Consider the following 15,572-nt stretch of genomic DNA (forward strand, 5'->3'; position numbering starts at 1 on the left):
TAAAAGCATAGAGATTCCTCTAAAATATTCTGGAGCTACAAAAACTGAGGTTTCCAAAGACCCTCTTTCACCATTTACCATTCTCCCCCAGTAACTCCATGTTTTGTGATAGTCTCCTGATTAAACTGTCATAAATTCTTTCTGAAACAAAATAAGGAATGGATTAATGAGTGGATGAATACCAGAAAACACACAAGCTTTATAATCAGACAGACCTGGTGTTGAATAGCAGCTTTGACATTTATTACGTGGGTGACATTGAGCAAGTTACTTAGCCTCTCTAACCTACTTAACCTCTCTGAGCTACAATGTTCTCATCTGCTTAAAAGATGGATAATAATGCCTCCCTCTTGTAATTATTTTAAAAGAATGTATATAAAGCACTTGGCACACAGTAGATATTCAGTAACTAGCAGCTATTAGTTAGAGCTTCTAATCAGCCTGAATTACCAGTAAAAACCATTTGGCATCAATGTGGTTCCAGAGTGAGAGAAAGACTTAAATGAGCCTGACTAGCTTGATCACATGCTAGTCTATGTGATAAAGTTAACTCCAGTGAGCAAGCCAGGATTCATTCTATATAGGCATTTTGGAAATAGTTTGCAGCTGCCCAATTATCACCTCCAGTAGTTAATAGGCATTCAGGGGCTGCCAAATGCAATGTGAATACTCTTTACCTCTCTGTGCAAAGCAAAATATATTTCATCAATGCCTTTGGAAACAAATAATGAAGTTCAAAGTGTCCTTAATCTCATTTGTAGAGCCTACTAAGTGATTTAGTGCAATAAATATTCAATATTAAATTCCAGTTACTATAAAGCATTTTTTGAGAAATTGAAAATTCCTCTATTAGAGTGAGTTTCTAGATTCAGCCAGTTGAAATCATGCAACATTATGTGTTGCCATTTAAAACCTCTGGGCCGGGCGAGGTGGCTCACTCCTGTAATCCCAGCACTTTGGGAGGCCGGGGCGGGCTGATAATGAGCTCAAGAGATTGAGACCACCCTGGCCAACATGGTGAAACCTCGTCTCTACTAAAAATACAAAAATTAGCTGGGCGTGGTGGCGGGCACCTGTAGTCCCACAGCTACTTGCGGGGCTGAGGCAGGAGAATCACTTGAACCTGGGAGGCGGAGGTTGCAGTGAGCCGAGATCGCACCACTGCACTCCAGTCTGGGCAACAGAGCAAGACTCAGTCTCAAAAAACAAAATAAAACAGAACGAAAACTACCTCTGAGCTATGATTTCTCACATGTCTAATGAAAAGGTTGAATTCGGTTTCTAGTTGAAATGTTTCATTTTACCGCATCATACATTTTGTGTGTGAAAGATGGGCAGCAGTGGGTACAAAAAACTATTGAAGCAGGAGAAAAAAACAAACAAAAATGTTATTGTCCCTTAAAATTGAAATGAGTTATCCACATAATGCGTTCAAAGCTCTAAAATTCTATGATTCTCAAAAGACAATTGTACTATATATATCTTTTTATCTCTTCCCCACCTTCGTCTCAACCCAATGGATTTTCTACAGTAAGCATTCAATAATATTTGTCAATGAAGAAAAAAAATGAATGCATACATTTAAAAAAAGAAACTTAAACGCCATAATCTAATAGTCAAAGAATTGTCTCAGGTCTTGCTCTTCCTATATACTTTAATTCCAGTGCATAAATACATAACAGCCATGATTTGTCCCTGGAAACATCTCCAGGGTAATTGCATGAGAATAGAAGACTAGATAGAAAATAGCAGTGATGCTGGTGGATAACAAAATGGAAGAAATGTTAAAATGTATTCTGAAAATTAAAAACAAAGCAAGTGACATTTTTCTGGGTTTCTCTTTTAAATTAAAAGGTAGTGGAACAATCAGCAAAATGCTAAGAAAATTAATTCAATATGTGTGAAAGATAGAATTCCAATCAAAAAAACAGCTTTTGAAATCTGTATAGTCGCATGGTAGAAAATCAACAGTAAAAGACCAAGGACTTCTGTTTTAGTTTTACACTTAGTTTGGATGAAGCCACAAACTTTGCCAAGCATGTGATGAATACTTTCTTCTGAATAGTTTTAATTTGATCTAATTGTTCTTGACAGTTTGTTTTATTACATCATGGATTGTGCACATTAAAGATGGCTCATGGGTAGAGAAAACTGTTCAAGTAGGAAAGAGAAATAGAAAAAAATATTAAGCTGCTTCCCTTTAAAATTGTAATAAGCTCTCCAAGTCATACTAAACTGTACTATTTAGTGTATGAAAAAAAGGAAATGAAGTTAGCAAAAATTATTCTTACATTCAGTGTTGGGAGTATTAGCTCTCATTATTATATTTTCAATAATTCACTAAATTATCACACCTACAAGCATTTTATCCTTTAAAAATTATGTTAAATCAGGAGTCAAATTTTACTTAGGAATTAAGGTTGTACTTTATTGATGCCTTCCTTTAAGTAAGCTGCATTTCACTGTGGTATTGGAATGAGATTTATTAACATGTTTATTCTCCCAGACTTTGCCACCTTTCCCCAGTCCTCACTCTCCACCTAGAGAGTGTTAGCTTGGACCACTCAGCTTTCCTGCCCTCTATGGAGAATTCCATCCTGCCAGTTCAATGCCTTTGATATTTTCTGGGCATCTTCAGGGATACCCTCAGAGTAACCTGAATACCCTCTGAGCCCCATTAGTTATGGGTCCCAGGTAACCCTAATTTCCCAGTAGTCAACTGTAGGAGGATAGAGACCAGTAACTTCATATAATCACACCAGCTATTTGCAATTTTGAAGAACATCTGCTAACAAGTCTCATACTTTCTTTTTGATAGGCCAGCATGTGTTGTCAAGTGGTCTACTCAAATCTTAACTCTGGCCGTAATATCCCCTGTTAAAATAGCGGGAACATCAAGGCAGAAAATATGCAAAAAAATTACTAGATATGACCAATAAATAATAACTATATAAAAATAATAATATCCTTTTTAAAAGTTTCAGTGGTGAGAGACGGGAATCAAAAGTTTGAATATAAATACAAGACCAGATAATGAATAACTAGAGGATATGGGTGTATCTTCCAAATGGATTTGTGAAAAAAACATGGAATAGAAGTTACTAGATGCTGAAAGTAAAGCAGGAACTTACAGCAGGGATCAGCAAATTATGGCATGCTGCCTGCCTTTGTAAATAAAGTTTTATTAAAACATAGCCTCACCTATTCTTTCTCAGGCTATCTATGGCTGCTTTCCCACTACGACAGCAGAGTTGAGCAGCTGCGGTAGAAATCATATGGCCTACAAAGCTTAAAATATTTACTATCTGGCACTTCATGGAAGAAATGTTTGTAACCTCTGTCTTAGACTTTAAAAACCATCATAAGAAAAAAAAGTCTGATTAAGTTCATACCTCAAGTTCATACCTCAAATTATTTCACATATTAGGCTATATATGAGTGATCTCAATTTCACCATTTGGTTGAAGTGACAAATTTGGAGAGGTCTATGCTATTCTATAGATTTTTAATATAGGGCTAATTTGTAAAGTATACCCTTGTCTATTCTTGCAAAAATACTAAGGTACAACATTTTTTTGTATATTTGAGTTGTAACATCTTCCAGACAAAAATAAGGATATACTGCAAAAGCATCTGAGGAGGATGAAGAAAAGGCCTTTAGGGATGGTTCAGGGAAAGAGTCTGAAGGAACCTAAGGAAAGAGTCAGCGTTGCCAAAGATCTCTGTGGTTAAAAGTTCTATTAACCATCTGTTTATCAGCTAATTGGGACAACCACAGATACTCAGCCTCTGTTAAGTGGTAAAACTGGGCCTCACCACTCTTGAATCCTGTGATCCTCAGTGAAATCAGGAAGTCCATTTCAATGGCAGCCTTTCCCGTGTTCAACTCCAGCCTAGAGAGAACAACTCATATATTTGGGTATCTTTTATACAAAATACTTGGGACCAGAAGTGTTTCAGATTTGGGATTTTTTTTCAGGTTTGGGAATATTTGCATATGCATAATTTGTGTTCATCACTTTCAGGATAGAACTTAACAGTTTATCCTCTGTTGCTTCAGGTCATATATGGTGGTCATTCCAACACCATACTCTACTGCAAGACATTTCACACTTACACCACCATCCAGTTTCTCCAGCAGTTTGGCCTTTTGTGCTACAAAAACACAAATGCTTCCTGTTTTCTTTTTCTTCTTCTTTTTTTTTTCATTTGGGACAGAGTCTCGCTTTGTCATCAGGCTGGAGTGCAGTGGCGTGATCTCGGCTCACTACAGTCTCTGCCTCCTGGGTTCAAGCTATTCTCCTGCCTCCGCCTCCTGAGTAGCTGGGATTACAGGCGCCCGCCACCACTCCCAGCTAATTTTTTTTATTTTGAGTAGAGACGGGGGTTTAGCCATGTTGGCCAGGATAGTCTTGATCTCCTGACCTTGTGACCCACCCGCCTTGGCCTCCCAAAGTGCTGGGATTACAGGCGTGAGCCACTGCGCCTGGCCATTTTTCTTATCAATGTTACCCATAGGGGTTTATTCAAGCCTCTTTGACATTTTCAACAACACATTTACACCACAGAGCACAGAATAAATGAAAATGACAGTCAGTAATGAATATAGGTCTTGACCTCATGTGGGGTGTTGTGGAGAACCTGCTGTTGGTGCATTAAGCCTACACACCTGACATTTTATTACCCTTTGTGGGCATGCTTGCATGGGTGAATATGGGTGTACCTGGGAAAGATATATTGCAGCTAAAGGGAGCTAGGGGAGTCTTTTTTCCTTTGGGGAGGCTGAATAAACTGTGTGTTGTGGGCCTGCATTTTGAGTGCAACCCATTACATTAAATCAGATATGGAATTTTGCACTTTGGGGAATCAGTTGACACTGAAAAAATTTCAAATTTTGAAGCATTTTGAATTTGAGATGTTTGGATTAAGGATGCTCAACTTGTAGTACTTTAGCATGCTGGTACACCCTTCAATGATGAAAGAAGTAGTATCTAAACAATGATTAAAGAAGTAATGTCTAAACCTTCTTGAATCCTTAGGGATGAAATAGATGAACAGTCCAATAATATCTGTGGAAATCTAGGGTTGGGGGAAATTTTCTTAATCTGACCAAATGAACAGAAAATTGACTTGCATGACCACATTGAGAAGTCTTAGCCTTTCATCCAATTGTCAGCTCTAATTCAGTTTCCAAACCCAGAGCCTCTTCCAGGATGCTGGGACACTTGTAGGAAGAAGCCTATGATAGCATCCTGAGTTAGTGTCATAAATCTTCCTTCTGCCTTTTCCTAAAATAATTGGAGTCATTTACACCTCCTTACACATCCCAGGGCTTGTTTACTGGCTTAGTGCTAGAATGAGCTATAGAAGACTCCGTTGCAGTCCCTATTGTGAGAATATGCCTTGCAAGGTATGGTATGCTCTCGAGTGTGGTTGCATTCTGAACCAGGAGCCCATATATGCTATTTTTCATATAGAAAAGATACATGGGGCCAGATGTGGTGGCTCATGCCTGTAATCACAGCACTTTGGGAGGCAAAGGCAGGAAAGGCAGGTGGATCAACTGAGGTCAGGAATTCGAGACCAGCATGGCCAACATGGTGAAACTCCATTTCTACTAAAAATACAAAAATTAGCTAGGCATGGTGGCATGCACTTGTAGTCCTAGCTACTGAGGAGGCTGAGGTGGGAAAATCATTTGAACCCCAGGAGGTGGAGGTTGCAGTGAGCTGAGATCATGCCACTGCACTCCAGCCTGGGCAACAAAGCAAAACCCCCTCTCAAAAAAAAAAAAACCAAAGAAAAAAGAAAAGGAAAAAAAAAAAGGACAGAAAAGATACTTGGATTTAGGTTAGGAACGAAATGGTGAAAATAGGAGTGACAGCCTTTGCTCTATCTCCTAGTGATTCACTTTCAACATTTGTGCTTCTCAAAACTAAAGGTCTCTGCAAACTTTTGGGGAGTCCACAAGGTGAAACTATTTTCACAATTATGCTAAGATATTATTTTACTTTAATACTATGTTGACGTTTGCACTTGTAGTGGGTAAAATTGTTGGTGCTTTAGCATGAATCCAAGCTGTACTAGCAGTCCTCATGCTCTTCACCTCCATGTACTCACAATAGCCAGAGAATCCAGCCAGTTTCACTCAGGAATGCGTCTGAGGAGTCAGAGCAAACTTAATTGTATTAACTCTTGGCCCATGAGTACACATATTTTTAATATTCTGTGTGATGAAATGGGAAAGATGCATAGAGTGTTTTGGCTGCACACCAAAGGACAATGATTTGAGAAAAACCACTGTGTGGGCCAGGCGTGGTGGCTTAGGCCTGTAATCCTAGCACCGTGTGAGGCCAAGGTGGGTGGATCACGAGGTCAGGAGATCGAGATCATCCCGGCTAACACAGTGAAACCCTGCCTCTACTAAAAATACAAAAAAATTAGCCAGGCGTGGTGGCGGGCACCTGTAGTCCCAGCTACTTGGGAGGCTGAGTCAGGAGAATGGCATGAACCCAGGAGGCGGAGCTTGCAATGAGCCGAGATCGTGCCACTGCACTCCAGCCTTGGCAAGAGCAAGACTCCCTCTCAAAAAAAAAAAAAACACTGTGTAATTCTTTGAGTCGTAAGCTGAACTCGCTATTTTTACTTTTTTAAAAAAAGATTGAAAGACAAACTAAAGCTATTCAGATTGAGATTTGGAAAATATTTTTCTTGAAAATGAACAAAGTGAGCTTATCACTTCAAGAAAACAACTGACTTTATATGTGGCCAATGATAAAACTCAATTTCAGGAGAATTTCAAAGTTTGAAAAACTTTCATTCATAACCGTGAACTTCACAGCTTTCTAAAACTTGAAAACTTCTGTATGGATCAGTGGTAATATTAATGTATATGAATTTTCAATACTGTATAATGAAATGTGTCAACCTTAGGAAAATCGGAATAACTCACAGAACAAATATTTTTCAAATGACCAATGCATAAACATTACAAACTCTAAAGACCCATTAAAAATGCAAGACAGACAAATGAATTTTAATGTTACAGAGCCCTAAAAGTTTACTGGGGTGGTGTCAGAGTCCATAGTGCAACTAACCCATAAAAAACTACAATTTCTTAGGTATTAGTGTATATCAAAAAGAATATCCACAGTTATACGAAAAAGCTAGAAAAATTTCCTCTCTTTTTCCATTTACATCTGTGTGAAGCTGGACTTTCTACATATACTTCACCCAAAAAAACACGTATCCCAATAAGGTAAATGTAGAATCCCAACTATCTTCTATTAAGCAAGACATTAAAGACCCTTGTAAGCATGTAAAACAATGCCACTCTTCTCCTCTATAGTTACTTTTCATTAAAAATATGTTCTATTCAATTAGAATACATGGACACAGGGAGGGGAACAACACACACCGGGGCCAGTTGTGGGGTGGAAGGTGAGGGGAGGGAACCTAGAGAATGTCAGTAGGTACAGTGAACCACTACAGCACACATTATACCTGTGTAACAAACCGGCACATTCTGCACATGGATCCCGGAATGGAAAGTAAAATTTTAAAAAAATGTTCTGTATGTTAACATGTAATGAGCTTATTATCATTATTTTTAATAAAGTAATAAATAAATGTCAAAATTGTCATAAGCTTAATTTTAAATATGATAAATAGCAATGGCTATAACTTATTAAAACAAATACTCTTTGAGAACCGTGATATTTTTTAAAAGTATAAAGAAGTCCTGAGACCAAAAGTTTGAGAACTAATGAAACTTAAAGACTCTTTTTCTTTTTTGTTGCCATAATTAAGTGTTGTTTAATAGTTCCTAACAGTATGGCTGACAAGTATGATGAAAATAAGGATTTATAAAATAATGTAAATTCTTACATAAATTGAAATGCAATTCAATAAATATTCTTATATTTATTTTCATAATTCATTTTTACAGTTACTGCTTTGTCAAAACTAATATTTCCATTAAAAAATGTTGAGGTATCTTCTAATAAGTTCCTTGAAACTTTTCCTTGAAAATCATCCCTTTCTTAACTATCAGCATATTAAGCTAAACAGGTCCTCTCTTCATTTGGGCTTCACAAATATGCATTTAATATTCACTCAACTGAAGACATTTAGCGGCTTTACTCTCCTCACCAATCAGTGCTTTAGTTTTCTTTATCACTGTTATTTCTCCTTTCTGGATTTCCTCCATGTTTCTTTTCCATGAGTTCACACAACTGCAAAGTGATCTCCAGTTATGGTCTCTCCACCCTATGGATGGGAGCTATCTGGTCCCTGCTTGCCTGATGTAAAGCCCAAAATAGCCTGGATCTCTTATCCATCATTGCTGGATTTTATCTAATATTTTTTTGTACTCAGTCACCTTGAGATTTCTAAAGGATTTATTGGCTTCCAGACTTTCCTACTGACTTTCTGAATTGCAGATCAATTTCCCACATATCAAGTGAAATACCCATAAAGATGATCTTGTCAACATTGTCAGTTTTGTAAAATAGGAGGGCTACACTAAAAAGCAAGTTGAGTAAGAACAAAAATAACATTCAACCACAATAATTATATGTGCATGCCTTCACACATGTTTCAAAGTTTTGAAAGATAATGATTTTTAGTTATTTAAGTTTAAGCATCAAAAGTAAGATATATAGTCCTTTGGTCCAAATACCTCATCTTCCTTATCATCAGGATACACCAATCTTTCCAGCATTTCATTATTTTCCTTTACTACTCTTTGCTAGTGTGTATTTTTAGCAAAGGAAGGAAAAAGTACATTTTAAACGTTGTTTTTTAAAGGAAAAAGATCATATATTTTATATGAAATACTTGTTTTCTCTCACATAATAGGACTCAGAAGATGTCTTTATAGCCTTGACACTTTTCCTCTACTGGGTTGTAAAATTTTCATATTCTTAGCCTCTTGGGAAAGCAATCACTATTAAGCAGATATAAGCCAGGAGTCACCCAAATTCAAAAACTGCTGTAATTAATAGAAAAAAAGCCTATGCGTTTATAGATTTTTTTTTCTGAAGACACTGTGAAAGAAAATATAGGAAAAAAAGTTAGATTAAGATTTTTTTCCTTAAACCATATTCTTCTAATTATTTCTGAGATGCATTTTATAAAATGTTTGAGAGTAAATAAACTGAGAATTAGACTGCAGAGATTACCATCATACTCCACAAATAAGAGAAATTGTATCAACCGTAACTGGCAACTATTTGTGTTTTCAAACATCAGTCAGTCAAATGCATTGAGTGTTATGAGGATCTGAGCACTATTCCAAGTTCCAGGAAAGACAAAGTTATTTTCAAGAAGCTGGTATTGATGTATTTACTTTATAAACTTGGTGTTGTTACTAATTAGAGCTAATGAAAATAAGAAAAAAATTCCCTATGTATTCTAAATCCCTTTAAAAGATAACTGGAATACTTTAATTAAGAAGGCTAAAGAGGTTCTGGTTTAAAATATTCCTTATTCATATTGAATACTCCCAGAATATATGTTTTATTTTTAAGGTACTATCTTTAAAAACTTCATTCCTTTTCTTAAACAAAGAAATAATTGATGGCTATCATTTTGTGAAGGTTATTAATTTGGTGATGTGTCTGTTTCTCTTGGTTTTTCAGCCTTGCTTTGTTAGTCTTAATGAGCATTAGGAAACTTCAAATAAGCATAATTTTGTTCCCTTTGACTTTCAAAATAACAATATATAATGTAGAACTTTGCAGATCTTAGTAAGGCAGATCAAAGAGTTTATTATTTATTGCAAGAAAATTCATTTAGAAAATTCATATAGTAAAATAATTTGTTTCTTAGCAAAAGCTGATGTTATAATATCAAACTTCTAATGATAGTTTTCAACATAATGACCAAAATACTATCTCTTGTTATCTTTATGGAATATTTCCATTCAACTTTCCCCTCCAAGAGTGGTATTTTTTAATGTGGTTCATCGACAACACTTTCTCTAGCAATTTTTTGTTTTGTCAGGATTTGAGTCCTATTGTTAAATCTCTACAATTCAACGTACATTTATTGAGAGTCTCAAGTGTGCAAGGCTCTGGTCTAAGCACAATTAAATCCCTAAATCCTATTGCAAAATCCTGTTTTGCCTACATCAACGAACCCATTTCAGAGAGTAAATAACTGCAATAACCTTATAATTGGTCCCCATAACTTCAATTTATCCTTCTTTCAATGCCACTTGAAAAGTATAGCCAGATGAATTGTAGAATAGAAATTTAATAACAACTCTGCTCAAAAGAAATAAGAGGCTCCACATTTCCAGAGTAAGTTCACATATTGTTTTTAGCCGTGGAACCCTTTGTTTAAATGAAATATTGAAAATAACACAATACACAAAACAGACGAAAGCAGTTACTTGGGTTAGGGTAGGAAAGGGAGCAGACACCACAGGCTGAAAGGATAGACTTTAGACTTCTTATTCTGTATTAAAAGTGTTCAGGCCAGTGCGGTGGCTCATACCTGTAATCCCAGCACTTTGGGAGGCCGAGGAGGACAGATCACGAGGTCAAAAGACCAAGACCATCCTGGCCAACATGACGAAACCCAGTCTCTATTAAAAATATGAAAACTAGCTGGGCATGGTGGCATGCACCTGCAGTCCCAGCTACTCAGGAGGCTGAGGCAGGAGAATCACTTAAACCTAGGAGGCAGAGCCTGTAGTGAGCTGTGACTGTGCCACTGCTGCACTCCGGCCTAGCAACAGAGTGAAACTCCATCTCAAAAAAAAAAAAAAAAAAAGTGTTCCACAGCCAGCCTGTAATCCTAGCACTTTGGGAGGCCGAAATGGGCAGACCACCTGAGGTAAGGAGTTCAAGACCAGCCTGGCCAACATGGTGAAACCCCATCTCTACCAAAAATACAAAAAATTAGCTGAGCATGGCGGCACATGCCTGTAATCCCAGCTTCTTGGGAGGCTGAGGCAGGAGAATCACTTGAACCCAGGAGGTGGAGGCTGCAGTGAGCTGAGATCGGACCACTGCACTCCAGCCTGGGTGATGGAGTGAGAATCCATTTCAAGAAAAGGAAAGAAAAGCAAAGAAAAGAGGAAGGGAAGGGAAGGGAGAGTATTCTACAAGATAATCTCCCTATTCCTTAACTACTGTGCTCCTCACACTATCCCACACTATCCCATTCCTGAAGCTTCCGGATCATCCAGACTTTTTGATCATTTTTCTCTCAAATACATTGCTTCATCTGTCACCTTTGTTTATGCTATTTATCCTGAATGAAAGACACCTTTCTCCCACAACTTTGACCACTGAAGCAATTTCTAACCATTATTTGAGGCCTAGTAAAGTTTTGCCTCCCTGAATGCCATGAGAAGTAGTGACTATTTTCTCCTGTGTTTATCACATAGACTGACATTTAGCAATGTTAGATCATTCTGTGTAGTTCTTATGTAGTTCTATGTAGTTCTTATGTAGTTTAAGGCTGTTTGTCCAAGATTTCCTAATTGACTCATAAAATATCCACCTAGTTAGATGATTCCTAGGCAACTGCCAATCCTGTTTTTCCTGTGCTTGGAGATCTGTCAGATCATTGTCAGTCTCAAAGCTTTAGTCTCTTTCTTAGTTATCTATTGCTGCATAAAAATTTACCATAAACTTAGCAGTTTAAAACAACACACACTTATTATCTCACAGTTTCTGTAGATCTGTAGATGCAGTTTCTGTAGACAGCTTAGCTAGATCCTCTGCTCAGGGTCTCACAAGATGGAAATCAACATTTTCAGCCAGGGCTGTGGTCTTATGTGAGGCTTGGCTGAGGAAAGACCCACGTCCAAGCTCACACAGTTACTGGCAAAATTCAGTTCCTTACAGGTATTTGGGTCAGGGGCTCCTCATTTCCTGCTGCCTGTTGGCCAGATGTCAACCTCAGTTTCCTGACATATGCCCCTCTACATGGGCAGCTTACAACATGGCCGCTTACTTCATCAAATTTAACAAAGGAGAGGGAATCTTCTTGTCAGACAAACATTACATCAAAATATAACATCTTATGCTTATGAGCACATACAGATAATCACAGACAGCTTGTCACCTGTGCTATATTCTACATGGCTAGAGGCAAATCCCAGCTCCTGCCCACACTCAAGGAGAGGGGACAGGGGACTACACAAAGGCACGGGGATCACAGGAGCCACAAAAGGCTGTCTGCTAGTCTGTGAAAATTACTACATCAGTGAAGGATGCTTAGATTATGTGAAATCAAGATTTTTAAGTTAGTTCCAGACATCTAAGGAATCTGCCCACACTCCAGTAAGAAGTACACATAGGTTGCAACATGCTAAGTAGTTTTATCAATAGGTAGTGTTTGGATAGGGAAAAAAAATTTCCTAGGATGTATACCATATACCTGACCAAAATCAGTAGGGCTAATCTGCCTTTTCCTCTATTCAAAAGACTTTCCCAAAGGACTAAATGAGGACAGGACCTAAAGTCTTGGAAACGGTAGAATTTCATGAGTGCTACTTACCAATACAATTAGGTTTGAAAAAGGCTGGTGTGTGACAGAGTGTAGCACATCACCAGCAGCACCGCACAGGGCGGGATTACAGACGTCCTCTTCCAGAACATCTGAAAAGTCAAAGTGTATTTAAAATTTGGCCAGAAGCAAATTTATAAAGAATGAAATTCAGATTCTCATAAAGAATGAGAGTCAATGTCAGCCTCAAAGGCTAGAATATCTTCTGTGAGATTTGAAGGAAATTCTCAGAAAATAATAGAATGGAAGAACTGTCACTAAAGTTTTATGAAGTCAGGCTGCACACATCAAAGTTCTCAATCAGGAAATAGCTTAAGGAAACGAAACAGAAAAAGACAAAGGGACAGGTTAAAATATTATCCAAAAATGGAACTAGATTTACAGTGAGGTCCCAAAACGGGTTTCTTCGGCGTGTCTCAAGCTCGTTCAGTGGAGTCATTAATTCATTCATCCTTAAAGAGACATACACACAACATCTATCTCAACAGGGTACCTTATCCTGGTCAGCTTTCCTATACCTTTCTTGATAAACGAAGGGATTTGGAAATTTTTCACAGTAGGAGAGCACTTCAGGAAAGCTACATTAATGTGAGGTCAACACAGTTAATAAGATATTTTTCTAAGAGCATATTCTAATGGCTAATTATTTTATACTATTTCTCTTTACAGCATAATTTTTGTAGGTTTATATCAAGGTTTCAGGATTCCATGAGCATTTTCTAGAATTAAATCTATGCAAATATTATAAGGTAAAGACTCATCGAACTGAATCTCTGGCTGCTTTCTTAAAGATGTATCCCAAGTGACTAGAACAACACTTGGCTTAGTAGATGCTCAAAAAATATTAGTTTAGTGAATGAACAAAAATTGGACCTGGAAATGACTTCAAAGGCCTTGGAGTCCAGTTTATGTCTCACTCAGTGTAATCCTTCTGCAGCTTTCTAATTGTGAGGCTCTTATATTTGTAGAGTATGTTAGAGTTGATAAAGTTTATTCATATCTATTTATTTTATTTTTACAAAATGTACTATGATCAGTATTAGTATTCTTCACTTCACAGATGAAAAAACAGAGACTTCAAAAAGTGGAGTGACATGACCAAGATAACACAACAAACTATGGACAGAAGTGGGCTACCCCTTCATGCCAGCCTGGGCCCTTCTCTGTTGAATTATAAGTTCTCTCCTTTGCAGGTAAGGGCAGCGTAAGCCAAAAAAAAAAAAAAAAAATCCCTGAGCAGCAACAAAACCAATTTCTTAGAAAGACTGTCTTTGCATCTTTGCATCCTGGCTATAATGTGCCAAGTCACTCTTCATTGGGAAGAGCGCCTGCCCCTCTGTTCTAAAGATTCTGATAAAGACTCAGTGATAATAGTCCACGTTATCTCAGGTCGTCCATTAGCACATTGTCAATTTAAAAAAAGAATCACTATAGTTGTTTGTCAAGCATTGCTTCTGTTAAGACCTTAAACATATGGCAAGAATGAGAAGGAAGAGCAAAAGCTTTTACACAGTGACTGCAATATAGTAGGTATTCAATGAATGTTATCTTCATTAAACAATAGTTTAAAAATTGTCAACTTCGTCAAATATGGGTTTTTCAAAGACTGTTTTTAACCAACAGTATTCTTCCTTCACCCTTCTCAGAAACTTTGTAGCTTCTTAAGGAAAACAGATCAAAAGTAAAAACCTGTTTTTTTAATTGTGACAATGGCATGAAATAAAAAAAGAGCTAAATTTATTCAACTATATTCCAGGTGCCAGCTCCCTGGATGTCCCCAAGTCCTCTAAATTATTTATTTGAATCTTTCTTTCACTTATGGTAGGAAATTCAGGGTCCATCTTTCTGTATCTCTAGGGATTCAGGATAAGTGGGTAGATCATGTTGATTATAATAACCTCTGTCCTCCAGTTACTGCTTTGTCATAATTTTCTAACTTTCATGCATGTTGTAAGTTTTCTCTACTATATCTGAGACTACCATGGTATTAATCCCAGAATACCAACAAAATTTGAATAAAGTTTCCCTGAAGGTTTAATAGCAACTTAAAAATTAAACATGTATGCTTCCCAAAATACCTTATTATTTTATTTTGCCTGTTTTGAGCTTCACAAAAAATGTTATCACTTAGTATATAATCTTCCGGGACTTGCCTTACTTTATCATGTTTCTAAAATGTATCCATATACTTAGAGTTTCAACAACAATGATAATGTACTGGTTCTTAGGCTGGGAATGATTCACAAGTGTTTGATTTGTTATTATGCTTCAAAGTTAACATCACTATATATTCTTTTCTCTGTATCAAATATTACATTCTAAAACCATTTTAACTAAATATTAGCCATCTTAGTTCTTGAAATTTGTATAGCCCTTAACACCTCCAAGAACCTCTCTCTTCTGATCATCCCTGCCATGGATCCCAGTTAAGACAGTTACCCAACTCCAACTTTCCTCTTTCTTTCCTCTCAATAGCTTTTCTCTAATTGCAGTTCTTAATCCTTTAATTCTTGTTTTCTTTTTAAAGTAATTTTAGTAAAAGTACTAATTTTTCTAAGTTAGAAGAAAAATTATTCAACACTAACTTGTAATAAACAACCCCAATGTCAGAGTGGCTTAATACAATAATACAACATATGAAATCCGGAGCTGAAGTTCCTGGCCAAAAGATCTCCTGAACACCTCCTCCAAGTGATCAACTCAGGATTCAGACTCTTTCCATTGTGTGTTCCACCATCTCGAAGGCCTTCTCTCCTGCCATGCGGTTGCAGGAGCAAAGATCACACAGAGACTTTTAATGGCCACACCTGGAAGTGGTATACATCACTTCCACTCACTTTTCATCTGTAGAGCTAGTCCACCTACACTCCAGAAGCTACTGGGAAATATATGTCTTCCTGTGTGCCCAGGAGAAAAATAAAATAGTTCGGTGAACTCATAGTATTGTCTCTGGTCTTCTTTTGCTTTTCCAGCCTGTTTGGGCTATTGAGGAAGATGGGAAAACAGAGGTTTTGTGGGAAGTGTTTTTATCTTTCACATGCAAATAC

At 37.2% G+C, this 15,572-nt stretch overlaps 1 long non-coding RNA gene across 1 annotated transcript in view; it reads right to left on the reverse strand.

Annotated features, from left to right (window-relative positions):
• Nucleotides 1–12,617, reverse strand: part of LOC140712093 (uncharacterized) — a 189,623-nt gene extending 177,006 nt beyond the window's left edge. The window contains exon 1 of the long non-coding RNA XR_012093543.1: nt 12,517–12,617. This is a non-coding gene — a long non-coding RNA (uncharacterized lncRNA). The remainder of the gene's footprint in view (nt 1–12,516) is intronic.
• Between the last annotated feature and the right edge of the window lie 2,955 nt (nt 12,618–15,572).

This window comes from Chlorocebus sabaeus, chromosome 7 (genome assembly GCF_047675955.1).
Source record: "Chlorocebus sabaeus isolate Y175 chromosome 7, mChlSab1.0.hap1, whole genome shotgun sequence".
NCBI lineage: Eukaryota > Metazoa > Chordata > Mammalia > Primates > Cercopithecidae > Chlorocebus > Chlorocebus sabaeus.